The sequence below is a fragment of the Carassius auratus genome, unplaced genomic scaffold (genome assembly GCF_003368295.1).
Source record: "Carassius auratus strain Wakin unplaced genomic scaffold, ASM336829v1 scaf_tig00037716, whole genome shotgun sequence".
NCBI lineage: Eukaryota > Metazoa > Chordata > Actinopteri > Cypriniformes > Cyprinidae > Carassius > Carassius auratus.
Window position 1 is genome coordinate 61,843 of NW_020526399.1, and position 4,122 is coordinate 65,964.

The window sequence follows — 4,122 nt, forward strand, 5'->3', positions numbered from 1 at the left end:
GGCCTAAAGGTTTCCTTCTATGAGAGGACAGGAAATACTTCAGACACCCAGAATGCACCACTCCCTCATGCCGACCTAAACATTTCTGTGACCTTCTTTGGCTCATGCAAATCAGCAAACGCAATTCAAAATGGATTTTATCACCTTGTACGGCCCATAAAAATGCAATAACGGGAATGCATCAGCATTGAAGCAACATTATGGGACCAGGTTACTGGATTTCTTCGATGGTACTAAGGGAGATCAACTTCTTAACCCTAGCGTGGATATAATATTAAATCAAAACTATTGTTTTCAGTCGTCAGATTGGTTAAGAGAAATGGACAGTTGTTCTCTGAATCCCTCGCCTCTTCCCTGACCATTAAGCGAGAAAATCGCCTGGATTACGAGGATTAAGACGTGCAGAATACTTCCTTGAAAGGCCATGCATGGGGCTGATGTACAACTTGTACCCCTTCCAGACTCAATCGCTGACTCCCGAGACTGAGAAAGGGAAGAGTAAGTCAACAAATGTGTTTAATAATTACTGGACAGTTGTCATTAGTCATCAAGGACGTCCAAAGACTTGATGATCTGTGAGATGTTGTGTTTTAGCTCATGAAGTCATTACAGTTTCCATTTGGTTCCACTACAGTCTTAATCAAACACAATGATTTATTAGCTCTGTTTCCATCTTGATGCATCCATCTACATTTGATGTGAATTACAAAAGCCAGGTTCATACTTATTATCTTAACGACCCTCTCTCTTTTTAAATTCTCCCTTTACGTGATGAATGAAACAGCAATAAAGACAGTCACATTTGCTAATGGAGCAATCCATCGCTGCACAACAAATGAAAATGCATTGTGGACAAAAATAAAAGCTAAAGTGTGTTTATTCATAGCAGCGCCCAACACAGAATGGCCAATGCATTATTAGTCAACGTGCATGCAAACATCAAATGTAAAGCCATTAGCAGGCCCAAGGGAATCTACAGACGTTTTTGTGCATTTTCTGAACTGATCCTTGTTGAAAAGCTGTCAAATTCTGTGCAAATGGAGCAAACCATTAAGAAATGAAAATAATGAACATGTAAGATGTACAGAAGTTTATAAATGGTAGTGGTTTGAATACAGCATATGCAAACTTCAGACTTGGTGTAAATGAGTCTGAATTTTATTTAATTTGGCTACAACCCACAGGAAGTTGAATTGCAATGACAATAAAAGGAATTTAGTTAATTTTATTTCCAAGGAAATTCCACACAAGCAATGCATTCTGGGAAATGCAGTGTTCTATCTATCTATCTGCAAGACATTCAAACGTTACATTCAAGATATTTGGAAATTTTCCATGACAAACTTTTAATTTCTAGGTAATGATTACAGTTGCATGAATTTATTTGACTTTAAGGTCTTTCTCGTTCTCACATTCAAATCTGAACGGCAATTCTACATCCCGTTTGCTACATAAATTCCGATTTAGCAACCGAACCGGAATTCTAACGGATTCTTTATTCAATTCGGAATGACACAATGCAGTCTTCCCCGAACGTTTCTCTGATTGTGCGTCCTGTTGTTTTTACCTTTTAGGATAATGCACGTCCCTCCCCGCGACGGAGGAAGAGAGCACCATGAGTAACGTTACAGTTCTCGACATCACCGAGTCCGTGAGTCCCGCCATGACGCCGGCCGTCCCGTACCCGTTCCCGCTCAGCTTCCAGGTGTCCCTGACGGGATTCCTCATGCTGGAGATCGTCTTGGGACTGAGCAGCAACCTGACCGTTCTGGCCCTCTATTGCATGAAGTCCAACCTGGTCAATTCGGTCCAGCAACATCGTCACCATGAACCTCCACGGTGCTCGACGTGTTGGTGTGCACCTGCTGCATCCCTCTGACGACTGTGGTGTTGATGCTGTCTCTGCAAGGCGACACGGTGCTCGTCTGCTGCTTCCACGAAGCCTGCGTGTCTTTCGCAAGTGTGGCTACCGCATCAAACGTGCTAGCTATCACTTTGGACCGATATGACATCTCCGTTAAACCGGCGAATCGTGTGCTGACTATGGGACGAGCGGTGGCTCTGTTGGGATGCATTTGGGTGCTGTCCTTTATCAGCTTCTTGGTGCCGTTTATCGAAGTGGGATTCTTGGGACCGGAGCCCACCAAGCCAATCAGACTGTGGTTGTGCACGTCAACGAATATTACACCGAACTCGGACTTTATTACCACCTAGTGGCCCAAATCCCAATTTTCTGTTTGACTGCCGTCATCATGTTGGTGACGTACGCGAAGATCCTTCAGGCGCTCAACATCCGTATAGGTACGCGCTTCCACGCCACGCAAAAAAAGAAGAAAAAGATTAGAAGAAAAAATAACTTTTCTCTCATGTCTACGTCTGAGCAGCAGCTTCCCGAGATCACAGACGGCTCGAAGAGCAGCAACCGTGGAAATGCTCCGCTCGGCATGCGGATGTCCGTCTCGGTGATCATCGCCCTGCGAAGGGCCGTCAAGCGCCACCGGGAACGCCGTGAGCGCCAAAAGCGTGTTTTCCGCATGTCGTTGCTCATCATCTCCACGTTCCTCCTCTGCTGGACTCCCATCACTATTTAAACGCTGTGATCCTCAGCGCAGGCCCCAGCGACCTCAGCGTCAAGCTCCGGATGGGTTTTCTGGTCATGGCCTACGGCACCACGGTCTTCCATCCTCTCTTGTACGCCTTCACCAGGCAGAAGTTCCAGAAAGTCTTGAAAAGTAAAATGAAGAAGCGGGTGGTTTCCATCATCGAGGTGGATCCGCTGCCGAACAACACGGTGATCCGAAACTCCTGGATCGATCCCAAGCGGAATAAGAAAGTGACGTTTGACGACCACGAAGCCAGGCAGAAATGTCTATCATCCGAAGATGCAGACTAAAACGACCTCCGGGATTGGGAACAGTTCTCATAAAAACACTGTTATACATAAATGTGAATATTAGCCATACATGAGCTTATATTGAAAGAATCGGTTCCTATTTATGACTAACTTGGTATATGATATGGTTTCATAGATGGTGCATGTCCTTTATAAACCACTCTATGTACTGTAAATACATGAAAACTCATGCATACTCTTTATTAGTTACGTATCTCATTTATGACGTGTATACATGTATTTATAATAAACTACGAAGGGAAAAAGACAAAATCCATCTGCGTTTGATCTCAGATGCTGTGAATATCATCCTGTGTAGGAATATGAACATATGAAAAAAAAAGGAGGTTTATTGACTAATAGATTCATATGATTCACTTACAAATGTCTTCATGATTACTCTTTTGCTTTGACTAACTGCATATTATCCGTCTTAAGTCGACTTGTGTGTGAATGTGAAGAGATTGTACAACAAAAAGGAGAAATACTGACGAAGCAGCTGCAAAAACAATGAACGAAACACTCAAAAGCACTTAAAATAATCACTTTGTGTTGCTACACTCCATGTCTTTTAAAGTCATATGACACTTTGGATCAGTAACACACCAAAATGTAACATCTGGCAACCCTGTAAAGCCCTGTGATTCGTGAAGAAAAGAAGAGAAGATGCTGCAAATATCATTGTTTTAGAGCCGTCGAATCTGAGGAAACGTCTGGCACATTTTGACACTGCTGTCAAGGACATAATGTCCCTCATTTTGCATTCAGTGAAACACTGAAGTGAAGCTCCCACTCACTAAATCTGCATACATATTAATGAATCATTTCCCAGGTCAGCGCTGTAGCTCTTAGAGGTCTATTGTGCACCATTATGAGAACATTTGCCCTTGCATGTTCAGTGGGAATTATTTTGTATTGTCAAGAATTAAATGAATTAGTTCGAAATTAGAATGATTCACAAACCAGTTCAAGTTTCCATTCAGCAAATTAAATGTTTTAGTTTATTCACAAGCTTGTGGTCTGAATTGAATAAGATGAGAGAGAAAGACCATGAAATAATACACTTACGATACACATTTCTATTAATCCTCACCACTTGCACTTTGTGTGTTACATGTTTAGTGCTATTTACTATTGTAGCATTTATGAATATTTTTAAGTTAATTTTTCATGTTTTCAATTTTAGTTTAATCATTTGTTTTGTTTAAATGTATTTTTATTTCAATTAA

General features: G+C 41.8%; 1 pseudogene; it reads left to right on the forward strand.

The window, feature by feature from the left end:
• Nucleotides 1-1,597: 1,597 nt before the first annotated feature.
• LOC113083319 (probable G-protein coupled receptor 22) lies at nucleotides 1,598-3,191 on the forward strand (annotated as a pseudogene).
• The last annotated feature ends 931 nt before the right edge of the window (nucleotides 3,192-4,122 follow it).